The following is a 14,485-nucleotide window of genomic DNA, read 5'->3' as shown; positions in this document are numbered from 1 at the left end:
CGGCGGCACCGCGCACGCGCACCCACGCACGCACGCAGGCGCACGCGCACGCCGCTGCGGCCCCGGGCCCGGCACCCTGAATAGCGGCGACGCGGATGCCTGGAAGTCTTGTACCGAGGAGGCCTCATTCAGACTTCCGGGCAGTGTTTGTGGCCGCCCGGGAATCTGCATCTGCAACACGCACCCGTCAGTATCCTAGGAAGCACTACACGAGAGATCGGCCAATCGCTGCTCCTCAACCCAAGAAATTGTCTTATATTGTGCATCAGTCAGCAGTGGGCACTGCCCCGCAAGCTAGGCTCGTACAGGGATAGGCCGAAGCCCCGTGACCTGAGAAGGGTGGGCTCCCGAGGGTGGGGTTCCAACAATAGTACTAAGAACCTAAAACGCAGCCCGGCCACTTGTGCCACCGATAGTTTCAATTCATTTCACACTCAATTGAGCACTCAGCGAGCGCTACCTAAGGTGCCAGGAAAGCAGCAAGGATGGGGTAAACAAAGATGATTTCTTATTCTCACTTTTCAGGAAAATTTGGGCATATCTTTCTCCACTTGTTGCTACATTAAAAGCTAATTTCAGGTGTACTGAGATACTACATTTCACAGCAAACTGAGGGCATTTATTTCAACGCCTTCTATCTCAACTCTTCAAAACTCCATACTTGGCACTGCTCTGAGGTTGCTTGCAACCCGTAATGGACATAGAATATGTGTCTACATGAGAATATTTATAGAAATACTAATATTTATACGACTAATTTACACATGGCCCACATGAAGAGGGTAGTGCCCACAGTAAAGGTGGTGATTTTAGGTCATCTTTTCTCCTCCTTGCACAGCCCTCTTCTGATCAAAAAACTATTTCCCATATCATTGATGCCAGAAATTCTTTCAACAGAGTACAAAGCCCTATAATTTCACAGTTAAGTTTTTTAATTCAATTTAACTGATATCTCCTCAGCAACTACTTACGTGTCAGGCACCATGCTGAACTCTAGAGACCTAGAGTTCAATAAGTGAGTCCCCCTCTCAAGGAGTTAACATTCTAGAAAAGGAGACGAGTAAATAAAACTAATATAATGTGACAAATACAAAACAAGTGAATGTTCAAAGCAGCACATAGGACATGAGTAATTGGAGGAATTAAGGAAGGCTTCCTGGAGGAGGAAACATCTGAGTTTGACAGACATGAAAAGACCAACAGGAATGGAAATGGGGGAAAGGTAATTTCTTGCAGAGGGAATAGCATATGCAAAGTCATCCAGATAAGAAACAGCACAATATTTTGAGGCAATTATCACCAATTACCAATTCAGGCTGTGTAATGGAAGTGCTTAGAGAGGTAGCCTGGCTGGGGATGGGCAGATGAGGATGATCCTTCTATATTAAGCAAGGGATCTTTGGTTCTATGATGTAGGCGGTAAGAAACCACTGAAGGATCTTCAACACACACGCACACACACAAAAAGATATGATCAGATTTGTGTTTTAGAAAGATTATTTTGCAGGCAACATGGAAGATGTATTTGAGTTGAATGTGACCAATTATGAGTATCTATTGATACAATAGTACTTGGAATCAGGTGGTGATGGCGAGAATGGAGAAAAGGGAAGAGAGAAGGCTGAGACTGAAGAAATAAAATAGATAGGAGTTGTATGTGATTAGATATGGTGTAGTGTAGGTCTTAAATGTGTGAGCTATGGACTTAGGCTGCCTGGGTTTTTATTTGTTTGTATATTTATTTATTTAGCTGCATCGGGTCTTAGTTGTGGCACACAGGATCTTTCACTGTGGCACCAGGGCTCCTCATTGCAGCGTGAGGGCTTCTCCCTATTTGTGGTGAGTGGGCTCCAGAGCATGCAGTCTCAGTAGTTGCAGCACGTGGGCTCTAGAGCATTGGGCTTAGTTGCCCCGCAGCATGTGGGATCTTAATTCCCCGACAAGGGATCAAACCTGTGTCCCCTGCATTGGAAGGCGGATTCTTAACCACTGGACAACCAGGGAAGTCCCTCTAGGCTGCCTGGGTTTAAATCGTTGCTTCCTAGCTGTATAACCTTGAACATGTTATCCAACGTTTTCCTCCTCTGTAAAATGGAAATAAGACTAAAAGCTACCTCTGGGGCTTTTGTGAGAATTGAATGAAATAAAATATGTGTAAATAGTAAGTGTTCAATAACTATTAGCTATTATTACTATTTGAGGGGAGAGAGAGGAAATAGATAAAATGACTCCTAGATTTCTGATGTAGGTAACTAGGTGGATTGCTGATACCACCAATCAAAATTGGAATTACAGAAAAAAGAGTAAGCTTGGTAGGGAAGACAATGAGTTCAGTTTAGATAAATGTGGGGTGTCTGTAGGACATCCAAATGTCCAGGAGGCAGCTGAAGCTCTAGGGTGTGATTAAGATTAGAGATTTGGGAATTATCAGCATACAGTGTAGAAAGAAAAATGTGAAGAGGCAAGGACAGAATATTAAAAAATCGGTGAAGGCATGCAATATTTATGAGAATGTAAATCTGTACAGTCTTTCTGGGAGGCTAATTGGCAGTATGTATTTAAAAAAGAAAACAACAACAAAACAAAACAAAAAACTTTTGACCTCAAGAAACTTGTAATACTGGTTGTCTCTGGAGAGTAAAACTGGAGAACAGGAGACAGGGCCAGCAAGGAGAGTTGTTTTTCATTTTAATTTCATTTATGTTTAAGTGCTTTTGTATTTTTAAAAATTTTTAAATGGGAATTCCCTGGCTGTCCAGTGGTTAGGACTCAGTTCTTTCACTGCCGGGGCCTGAGTTCAATTCCTGGTCCGGGAAATAAGATCCTGCAAGCCACAGGGTGAGGCCAAAAAAATTTTTTTTCATAAATTTATTTATTTGTGTGTTTATTTTATTTTTGGCTGCATTGGGTCTTCGATGCTGCACACGGGGCTTTCTCTAGTTGCGGAAAGCAGGGGCCACTCTTCGCTGGGGTGTGAGGGCCTCTCATTGCAGTGGCTTCTCTTGTGGAGCGTGGGCTCTAGGTGCTTGGGCTTCGGCAGTTGTGGCACACGGGCTTAGCTGCTTCTCGGCATGTGGGATCCTCCCAGACCAAGGCTCACACCAGTGTCCCCTGCATTGGCAGGTAGACTCCTAACCACTGTGCCACCAGGGAAGCCCCCCCCAGATTTTTTTAATGTTATTTATCAAAACTTTTGGCCCAAAAATTTCACCTCGATCATAAAACTCAGTGTCTTGTGTAAATGGCCAAATTCAGGGTTCTCCTATGTATCCATTTAAAATAATGTTCTTATATTTGTTGATATGTAATGATGCCCACGAAATAATGGGGAAAAGCTGGTAAAAAATATTGTAGACCATGGCGGTTGGCAAGAACAAGCGCCTTACGAAAGGCAGCAAAAAGGGAGCCAAAATGAAAGTACCATGATTGAAGCTCACATTGACGTCAAGACTACCGATGGTTATTTGCTTCGTCTGTTCTGTGTGGGTTTTACTAAAAAACGCAACAATCAGATTCAGAAGACCTCTTATCCCCAGCACCAGCAGGTCCGCCAAATTCAGAAGAAGATGATAGAAATCATGACCCAAGAGGTGCAGACAAATGACTTGAAAGAGGTGGTCAATAAATTGATTCCAGGCAGCATTGGAAAAGACATAGATAAGCCTTGCCAATCTATTTATCCGCTCCATAGTGTCTTTGTTAGAAAAGTAAAAATGCTGAAGAAGCCCAAGTTTGAATTGGGAAAACCCATGGAGCAACATGATGAAGGTAGTAGTTCTGGAAAAGCTACTGGGGATGAGACAGGTGCTAAAGTTGAATGAGCTGATGGATACGAGCCACCAGTCCAAGAATCTGTTTAAAATTCAAACTTTTAATGGTGACAAATAAAAGATCTTATTTGTGAAAAAATACTGTAACATAATACCATTTGCATTACTATATATGCTATATACATAATAATTTTTAAAGATTAGAAGGATATAAATTAAAATGTTAATGGTAGTTACCTCTGTGTGGCAATGGGTTTCAGTTTTATGTTTTTATTTATAATTTTCTAAAGGGCCTGATTTTTAACAATAAACATGTGTCTTTTTTTTAATCAGAAAAAATAAAAACTATTTCCATTTGGGAAAAAAAAATCAAAGGACAAGCACAGGAAGAGAAGCTTGTGAAGGAAACCCAGGAAGGAATTGTCAGAGAGTTAGAAAGAGAACCAGGAGACAATAGTGATCTGAAGAAGAGGAATAAAAAATGTTTCCAAAAGGAAAGTGGGTGGTTAACAGTGCTTAATACAATAGAACGGTCAAATAAGACCTGGGAAATGTCCACTCAATTTGACAATAACCTAAAGGTGAGAGGTTTGGTAGAGCACTGAAAGTAGAACCCAGATTGCAGCAGATTAAGAACGGAATCAGAGGTGAAGCGGAAACATTTAGTAGAGCCTATTCTTTTGAGAAGCTTGCCCAAGATTTGAGGAATGTGGTAGCTAGAGAGCAATGCATTGACAAGGAAGGATTTGTTTGTTTGTTTAAAGAGAAAGGAGACTTGAATATGTTTAACAGCTGGGGCAGGGGGAAGAATTTCATAGAAAGAGGTAAGTGAATATACAGGTAAGTAAAAGGAGAAGGCTTAAAATCAAATAGTGCTAGGAGAATTATGAAAGCTACATTCATAATAAGGCGCAAATACACGATCTTTTTTTTTTTTTAAGAGAGATTTGATAGGATGAAGAGGAGAGTAGCAGGGTACCGGGCTAATTAAATCCTTTGCGGTAATAATGCAATTGACAGCTGTTATCAGCTGGCTCCCATACACACACACACACACACACACACACACACACACACGCACTCAGAATAGAATAGCCGAGTCAAATCTCTTGGCAAACAGGTGACATCAGAACGTGATGTGAGAGCAATATCCATTTTCTTCTCTATTGGGTTTCTTTGACTATGTTCATTCTTTGCCAAAAGGAGTCCAGAGTGGGGAGGGGGATGAGAGAGAGAGAGAGAGATTTAGGATCCGCAAATTGGAAGGAATCTCATTAGTTCATCTTCCTGCCCACAGACAATACTGTACCTTAATCTAACATACATCTATCCATCTTTCTGCCCTTAAATTTTCCCAAAGGAGATTGCACAGTCTCCGAATCAGTCATATGCAACCATGCTGACAAGAACTTCTTTCTAGCCTCTATTCAGACTGTCCTGAGGAATTGGCAAATCAAGAGCCCCCATAATTTGGGGTGTTTGTGTTCTTGGGAGCAGGGGTCAAGAACTGCAGGGAGGGAGTAGGGGAAGGGTCTGAGTGTGAAAGAGGTAGTGCAGAGAGGAAATCCAGGGAGCAGGGCTCATGACATACAGTCTACTCCAGGGAATGTTGATCCAGAGTTTACCTGCCTTTATATGGAGCCCCACTCTCTTTCTGCACACATGCAGCCAGCTGCCTACTACCAGTAGTGACTTCTCTCCTTAAAGTTCATTTAACCATATTTTCATCTGGCACCTCTCTAGGGATCATCTCTAACTAAATCCCTTCTGAAAGTTGTTAGTTCCCTCCCAATGTTGATGAAAAGTCGTTTAAATACTCAACTTGTCTACTTAAGTTGGTGATTGTATTTATTTTACTAAAGTGTCTCTGGATCGCCTGGGGTGAGGGCAATCTGGGGAAAAGTGGTGTGGCCTAAGTGTGTGTCTATGCGGTTTATCAGGTGTTGCTAAAGACCTAACCCTTTAGCTGACAAGAGTTTGGCCTCCAGCTTCCATACAGGTGTTTGTTAATTATATAATGAATTATCTAGCAACAATAAGACCTGGAAAGATAATAATGTTGCAATTAGCCAGCCTTCTTTCCTTAATAAAAAGCTAACATCTACTGAACATTTACTATCTGCCAGGCACTCTTTTAAGCACTTTGTATATTTTAACTCAGTTAATCCTCAAAACAATCCTGTGATATAGGTACTATTTTTATAGCTGCATTTCACTGATGAGGCACAGATAGGTTAAGCAATTTGCCCAAAATCACACAGCTTATAAATGGTAAAGCCAGGATTTGAGCCCAGACAGTATGGTTTTGAAGCCCAGGTTTTCAACCTGCCTATCAAAGAAGATTCTTTTAGCCCTGTATGTCACTATAAAGGGAGTAAGATGGAAAAAGAATTAGGAAATGAAAAAGGAGAGAAAGAAAGACCAAAAGAAAAATTTCATGAGGGGTAGAATGTCACTAACAACAGCTTAGTAACATTCTGGGTGTAAGTTGCCTGCTCCTGCCTAGATGTTCTTCATCTGGCCTTTAATCTGAAACTTTTTGTATTGAATTCTGTCTTCTTAGTACCTATAATAACTTCAAGCCTATTTAATTTCTGCCCATCCTTCAAAGCCCAGTGCAGGTCCCACCTCCTCCACAAAGCCTCCATATTCATCCAGTCTACAGTAATCTGTACTTTTGAAATTTTTTTAGACTTATTATCTGTAGTGGCTCTGACTCACACTTTTAATTAGTCTTATGTGCATTTATGTCTCATCTTATCAGCCATACTGTAAACTCCCTAAGGGAAGAGACTACAACTTTTATTTCTCTTGCATTGTGTATCCCCCATAATGCCTAGCATGATGTATTGCAAATAATAGGCACTCAGCAAATATTTGTTGGTTGACTGATTGATTGGGAAAGGTCAGAGACTACATCAAATCTTGGTTAACCCCTGCATCATTTAGTGAAGAACTGTGCACTCAATGTGTGCTCAATAAACATTAATGATGATTACAAAATCATTCAAAAAGTATAGAGTTTCTACAGTGTGTAGAGAATGGTGCTGTAGGGATAAAAATTAAACAGCTTCTACCTTTGAATAGCTTAGCTTAGTATTCTCTTACTACTTCAATGCACACTATTTCCTTTCTCTGAATTCCTGCTGCATTTGAAGTTAGGACCGGCTATCACTTAATTGTTGTCTCCCCCAATTCGATTGCGAGCTCCTTGAAGGAAATTGATAACACTGTGCTGGGACCATAATGGAATCACAGAATTAGAAGGGACTTTAGAGCTTTCCCTATTGTCAAACTTACCACCCAATGCAAGAATCCCTTTTGCAACAGCCCTGATTCAGCTCTTATTTGATTATACACTTCCAGTATCAAAAATTAACCAAAATAGGAAGCACAGGAGGAAGAGTAGTTTCAGGAGATAGATAATGAGTTGGATTTTGATTACATGCAGTTTAATGTGATTGTCAGACAACTAAGTGGAGACAAACAGCTGAAATTCAGGTATCAATCTCAGGAGAGATGTCAGGACTGAAGATAGAGACTTGGAGTCTTGGGCATGGAAGTGGTAGTTGAAACACTTAGATGATTGAGTAAGACTGCCAAGCACAAGAGAACAAAGGAGCCAAGGACAAAACCTCTGAGACTTCCTCTACTTGGAAAATGAGAGACATCAATAAGGTTAGAGAACTGGAAGATGAGGAAGAGAGTTTTTTTTTTTAAACCAATATGGGGCTCTTTTTTTTTTTTTGGCTGTGTTGGGTCTTTGTTGCTGTACATGGGCTTTCTCTAGTTGCGGTGAGCGGGGGCTACTCTTCGTTCTGGTACGCAGGCTCCTCATTGCGTTGGCATCTCTTGTTGCAGAGCATAGGTTCCAGGTGCGTGGGCTTCAGTAGTTGCAGCACATGGGCTCAATGGTTGTGGCTCATGGGCTCTAGAGCACAGGCTCAATAGTTGTGGCACATGGGCTTAGTTGTTCCACAGCATGTGGGATCTTTCTGGGGCAGGGATCAAACCCGTGTCCCCTGCATTGGCAGACAGATTCTTAACCACTGCGCCACCTAGGAAGTCCCAGGAAGAAAGTTTTTGTCTTTTTGTTTTAAAATAAATTTATTTATTTATTGACTGTGTTGAGTCTTTGTTGCTGCAAGCAAGCTTTCTCTAGTTGCAGGCGAGCAGGAGCTACTCTTCATTGTGGTGTGTGGGCTTCTCATTGCGGTGGCTTCTCTTGTTGTGGTGCACAGGTTCTAGGTGTGTGGGCTTCAATAGTTGCTCACACAGGCACAGTAGTTGTGGTTCTCGGGCTCAGTAGTTGTGGCGCACGGGCTTAGCTGCTCTGCGGCACGTGGGATCTTCCCAGACCAGGGCTCGAACCTGTGTCCCCTACATTGACAGGTGAATTCTTAACCACTGTGCTACCAGGAAAGTCCCCCTGAAAACTCTTAAATGAGCTGTGTACTCAATGTTCTTCCCACTTGCCATCACTCCACGGAAATAGCTATTGCAAAGGTCACTAAATCTAGCAGATGCCTTTCAGTCCTCATCTTACTTTGGTCTCTCAGCAGCATTTAATACAGTCTTAAATGGACCCCTTCCTTCCTTCCAATAATAGCCTATTCTGTTGGCTTTCATGACACCTTACCCTCCTGGGTTTCCTCCTACATCTCTTTCCATTACTCAACTTCCTTTGTGAGCTTCTCCCGTTTTACCTCCTGCTTCCTCTATCATCCAACCAAAGGCAGATAGAATATGACTGGAAAATGATTATGGAAGGGTTACAAATTCTCTTGCATATAATTCTGCAAGCCTAAAAGGTACTTCTCTACACACTATGAAGCACTATCAAATGAATAACCTGTGTCGCCTGCATTGGCAGGCGGATTTTCAACCACCGTGCCACCAAGGAAGTCCCAAGAAGAGAGCTTTAAGGAGAGACTGGTCACCAGAGTCAATTGAGGATGGATCAATGAAGTTAGAAAGGATAAAACTGAGATAAGGTTATTTGATATGGTGATTAAGAAGCCAGACTTTTGATGACCTTGAAGAGAGTGGTCTCAGTGAAGTAGGGTCTATTTTGACTTACTCTTGTTACCTATAATGTCTAGTTCAAATCGTGGTTCAATACATAACTGAATAAATGGTTAGAAAAACTGTAGTTCCTGCTATAAACAGGAGGGATGGGGAAAAGTAAACAAGTTAGCCTTTTTTTTTCTCTGAAGCAAGAGGAGAATATGTGTAATATAGAGAAATGTTAAGGTGAAAAAGAAAGAAGTGGAGGGCTATGATTTTTTCCCTCCAAAATGTGAAGTAAGCTCATCTGAGAATCTCTCACAGGTACTCAATAAATAACAACTATAAACTCTGGACAAAATACACACACACACACACACACACACACACACACCCCTGAAAGCTCCAGAGAGTAAACAAAAGTAGGCAGATATTGGATGGAGTTTGGAACTTGGAAGAAGGGTACAGCATGGGCCAAGTTTCCTATTTTTACAGATTTAGCCTGAGGGCAGGCTGCAGTCACCAGCCACATCGCTGAAACTACAATAGGAAACCCTCATCCTTCTAGCCTGAAGAACCAGAGGACAGGATCTGGGGAAACCACAGGCTCTAGAAAGTGAGGGGATATATTAGAAAGAGATCCCAAAAAGAAGGAGCCCTAAATTATCTGTATAAATTCCTCCCAAGACTTATCCTAAACCATGCATGCACAGAGTGGACTGAAAGCACTTTCTTCTAAGAGTAAAAGAATGGAACTGAGATTTGAGCTGCCACCCATCATAGGCAAGGCAGAATTTTTAGTCTGAATCTAACCAAGTTAATTGCCTGCTGAAAGAAATGCAACCTCACTCTTCAGAGAAATATGACAGTATCCAGAGACTCCACAACATAGCAATCACAACATCCAGTAAACCCTCTAAAATTACTCAATATATGAAGAATCAAGAAAATGTGACCCATTCTCAAGGGAAAGACAATTAATGGAGGCCCACCCTGAGATGACGATGCTCATTGAGGAAAGGAAAAATGACCTGGTAATAAATGAAAAGATAGGAAACTTCAGCAGAGAAATAGAAAATATAAAAATGAACCAAATGGAAATTCTAAAACTGAAAAACACAATATCTGAAATATAAAAAAAAAACTAGATGCACTTAATAGCAGAATGAAACAACAGAGGAAAGAGTAAGTGAACTTGAAGGTATAGCAATAAAAAGTATCTTATCTGAAGAAGAGAAAGTGTTGAAAAAAATGAACAGAGTCTTACAGACCCATGAGAGAACATCAGAGGTCTAAAATATGTGTGATTCACATCCCTGAGGGAGAGAAAAGAGAGAATGGGACCAGAAACATTATTGAAAGAAATAATGGTTGAACACTTCCCAAATTTGGTGAAGGTCATATATTTACAGATTCAAGCTCAGCAAAGCCCAAGCAGGATAAATATGGAGAAAATTGCACCTATATGTATCATAGTCAAACTGCTGAGAACCAAAGATCAAGAGAAAATCTTGAAAGCAGCCAGAGAAAAACAGCACGTTACATATAATGATTCAAACGATGGACTTCTCCTCAGAAACTATGGATGCTAGAAGACAGTAGAAAAATATCTTTAAATTACTGGGGAAAAAAATCACTGTCAACCCAGAATTCTGTGCTCAGTAAAAATATTCTTTAATAATGAAGGCAAAATAAAGACATCTTCAGATAAAGAGAGCCTCTCTCATGCTTATAAGCCTTTATTCTTGCTGTTCCCTCTGTCTGGAACACACAGTCTCTCCTCTAGTCCTCTCCCTATCTTCAGCCTGCTAACTCCTACTAATCCTTCACAACTAAGCTTAGATGCCACTTCCTCCAGGAAGCCATCCTAATCCCCCAAGTCCAAGTTAGGTGTCCCTGACCAATACATCCATAGCCCCCCATATCTCTCCAATCTTAGTATTTATCATGCTGTACGTGTGTTGATTATCTGTGACCTCCACTAGACTATATGTTCCATTAGGACAAACACCATGTTTCCCTTACTGGTGTATTTATAATGCATGTAATAGGCACCTGATTAATATTTATTGAAGAAAGAAAAGAATGTCTGATTCCAAAGTATTTTTTTCTTTCTACCATGCCAGGCTGTTATCATCGAGAGGGAGATCCTGACACTACTATAAGATTGACTACTGTTATACTCTCTTAAACTTTATGGAGAAATCTACTGTGCTTTGAAAAACTGAAGCTTTCATTGAACTATCATTTTCCTGTGATTTCATGAGCAATTACTGTTTGGAGACTCTCCATATGTGCTTAACATAGATCCTCGGTAATCAGTGCTTGTGAAAATCTTCATTCAATACCACTTAAAGATAAATGACTAGTAATACGGAAATGATTATGGTATATCCAACTGATAGAATATTATGTAGGCACTAAAATTATATTTATAAACCTGTGTAATCATTTGAAAACATATTTATACGTTAAGTGGGGAAAAGACAAAACCAAAAACACAAAACTGTATGTATAGTGTGATTACAACATTGTTTTGTTTTTGTTTTTCTTAATCTATGTGGAAGGGGAAAAGTAATGCTGTAAAGAAATATAGCCAAATTATCAACTGTGGCTTTCATTGGGTGATGAAACTCTAAACAATTCTTTTATGTATTTCACAATTTTTCCTTAATAAACATAATTTAAGCAGCATTACTCCGATAGTGAGTGTGGGGGGACTTTCTCTTTTAAAAAGTTTAAAATAGAAAGTCTAAGGGTAGGTAGAAGTCTCCTGATACACCAGACCACAATCACAAGTAAAACAGGACTGTGTTTAAGCCTCCTTTCTCTTTAACTTGTACCTTAATGGCCTGATACCACTCATAGATTAACTGAGTGCATGACCTTGTCGAAGGATGCTATAAGACTGGCCTCAGGAAAAGAAGAAAGGGAATCAGCAGTGGAAACTGCCAGAGGCAGAAGGAGAAAGAGACTAAGCGAAGAGATCAGCGAAAGTAAACATAAAAGAACAGGAAACGGGAGAAGGGAGGGGAAGACAAGAGGATAGGTATATGTATATACATACTTTCATACATCGGCACCCGCATGAAAAATAGGAGCTGGTCATGGATTTTTATTACAGGCATAGCTAGCATATTTTTCATGTTATTTTATTATTATCTGTAATAAGAATATGTGTGTTTGTGCCTCGTGCCTCACTATTCCCCAGGGGCAGACTGTGTATTTCTTCAACCCACATGTGCTGTCGTATCTGCCTGATGTTGCCAGGAAAGATCAACTGGACACTAGGTCTGGACATTCTGGAGCCTACTCTGGGAGCAAATTGCATAACCACGTGCCTATCTACGTGAGCTATAGATTTAGCAGACTATGTGGGACAGTCAGGAACATTCTGGGTGATAAAGGAGATCTGGATGGGGATTCAGGAAGTCCCAGAGGCATTTATGGAAAACAAGAAAGTAGATTAGTTCTCTCTGGGTCTAAACCCATTTATGACAAACAACTCGACTAACTGTACAATGCTTGCTCATAGCCAAGATTGTTTTTGTAGGATGTTCATGTTATTTTGTTGACTTTGTATACTGCTTCTGTCATCCTTGAAATTTTTACTGGGCTAGTGGGATGGTTGATGGGGGTTTCGATTATTAAATGTCAAGTGAGGGTGTTGGAATTAGCAATTAATTTCTACATGGTTTTGTTTGAGTACAGTCATTTCCCAGAAACACTTTCTAGCAACCTTGTCTTTTCTGTATGATAATCCATCTTTTAACCCACCTGGAAATCAGGAACAAGGTGACTTAACCTTAAAAACAGGACATGTAAAGGCACAAACAGAAGATCTTAGCATCATTCATTGACGTTTAGAGGGTGGACCGCAATTGTCTTAGAGCTCCTGATGGTACAATTTGTAATATAAAAAATTGTGGATTCTGTTACCTTACGCTAGAGTCTTGCACCATCCAATACAGTAGCCACTAGCCACATGTGATCAAATTTAAATTAAATTAAAACTTCAGCTCCTCAGTTACCTGCACATTTCAAAAGCTCAATAGGCACATGTGGTTAACGGCTACTGTATTGAACAGAGCAGATATAGAACATGTCCATCATCACAGAAGTTTCTATGGGACAGTACTGTGAATCTAGACTCACAGGATGGTGATCTGAGGACCAGGCATCTCTACATCTGCATGTAAAGTGACTTTTTAAAAAACAATTTTATTGGGGTATAGTTGATTTACAATGTTGTATGTTTCAGATGTACAGCAAAGTGAATCTGTTATACATATACATATAACCACTCTTTTTTTTTTTAATAAATTTATTTATTTATTGGCTGTGTTGGTTCTTCTTCACTGCACATGGGCTTCCTCTAGTTGCAGTGAGCGGGGGCTACTCTTCGTTGTGGTGCGCGGGCTCATCATTGCCGTGGCTTCTCTTGTTGCGGAGCACAGGTTCTAGGTACATGGGCTTCAGTAGTTGCGGCACATGGGCTCAATAGCTCTGGCTCACAGGCTCTAAAGCGCAGGCTCAATAGTTGTGGCACACGGGTTTAGTTGCTCCGAGGCATGTGGGATCTTCCTGGAGCAGGGATCGAACCCATGTCCTCTGCATTGGCAGGTGGATTCTTAACCACTGCGCCACCTAGGAAGCCCATATCCACTCTTTTTTAGATTCTTTTCCCATATAAGTCATTACAGAGTATTGAGTAGAGTTCCCTGTGCTATACACTAGTCCTTATTAGTTTTTTATTTTATATATAGTAGTGTGTATATGTCAATCTCAGTCTCCCAATTTATCCCTCGCTCCCCTTCCTCCCTGGTAACCATAGGTTTATTTTCTACATCTGTAACTCTATTTCTGTTTTGTAGATAAATTCATTTGTAGCCTTTTTTTTTAGATTCCACACATAAGCGATATCATATGATATTTGTCTTTCCCAGTCTGCTTTACTTCACACATTATGACAATCTCTAGGCCCCTCCACATTGCAGCAAATGGCATTATTTCATTCTTTTTTATGGCTGAGTAATATTCCATTGTATATATTACCACATCTTCTTTATCCATTCCTCTATTGATGGACATTTAGGTTGCTTCCATGTCCTGGCTATTATAAATAGTGCTGCAATGAACATTGGGGTACATATATCTTTTTGAATTATAGTTTTCTCTGGGTATACGCCCAGGAGTGGGATTGCTGGATCATACGATAGCTCTATTTTTAGTTTTTAAAGGAAACTCCATACTGTTCTCCATAGTGGCTCTACCAGTTTACATTCCCACCAACAGTGTAGGAGGGTTCCTCAATTGACTTATTTTTTTTTCTTACTTTAAGTTGTCTCCTTGCATTGATGTACTCAGAGTGACACCAGGGAAACTGAGGCAGTTTAGCAGACTTATTAACCCTCTTGTCACACATGCACACACACACAAAGATAAGAATTCTCCCTTAGGGAATAGCTAAATAAAACGTGGCATGTTCATTAAATGGAATACAATACTGCAGTTAAAGGGAATGAACTAGAGGTATCAATAAGGACAGATCTCAAAAACATTTTTGTGTGAAAAAAGCCAGATGCTGAATGTAATCATTTATTGCACACAAAACAACACTATATTTTTCCTATGTAAGAGTATTTTTTTAAAAGGTCTGCAAGAGTACTAACTTCAAGGAGGGAGGAAAGGTGAATAGGATAAGGGAT

This window comes from Hippopotamus amphibius, chromosome X (assembly GCF_030028045.1).
Source record: "Hippopotamus amphibius kiboko isolate mHipAmp2 chromosome X, mHipAmp2.hap2, whole genome shotgun sequence".
In the NCBI taxonomy this organism is placed as follows: domain Eukaryota; kingdom Metazoa; phylum Chordata; class Mammalia; order Artiodactyla; family Hippopotamidae; genus Hippopotamus; species Hippopotamus amphibius.
This window is presented reverse-complemented; position numbering follows the sequence as displayed.